The following is a 472-nucleotide window of genomic DNA, read 5'->3' on the forward strand; positions in this document are numbered from 1 at the left end:
TTATTTATGGTCTTTAGTTTTCTTTACTGTCCTTATTTTGCATTTCCTTTACTCTAGCATTTAGATATAAGGAAGATCCCGTAATACGCCTTGAAATAGGTGACTTTTGTTTTGTATTATTTTTTATTGAAATGACATCAGAGCTCAGTGTAAAGTTGCAAATCAATATGCACTGGCCGGCTAGGCTGCTGAAGATTAAGGTGATTGCAGTGTTGGGTAGCTTATTTCCACGTCATTTCTTTTTTGCTCTTTTTTAAATGCATTTGTAGAATTTGTTTTCGAATCTCTTGTCGATCTTGAAGTCTCGTAGGGTCGGAAATTTCTTTATGTTGATTTTTGTCGTGGATTCTTGTTTTGTTGGACATGGCTGTAGTATTGTTCTATGAGGAGTATGTGGAAATTTTTAAAGTTAGTGTATGTGTCATGTGATTTTATAGGAGATGATTTTTAAAACAGTTGATGGTTTATGGTC

The 472-nt window shown here is 33.9% G+C and overlaps 1 protein-coding gene across 4 annotated transcripts in view; it reads left to right on the plus strand.

The window, feature by feature from the left end:
- Nucleotides 1-472, plus strand: part of LOC119586831 — a 13,559-nt gene that overhangs the window by 2,484 nt on the left and 10,603 nt on the right. The gene's annotated exons all lie outside the window — the stretch shown is intronic.

Source organism: Penaeus monodon, chromosome 22 (genome assembly GCF_015228065.2).
Source record: "Penaeus monodon isolate SGIC_2016 chromosome 22, NSTDA_Pmon_1, whole genome shotgun sequence".
NCBI lineage: Eukaryota > Metazoa > Arthropoda > Malacostraca > Decapoda > Penaeidae > Penaeus > Penaeus monodon.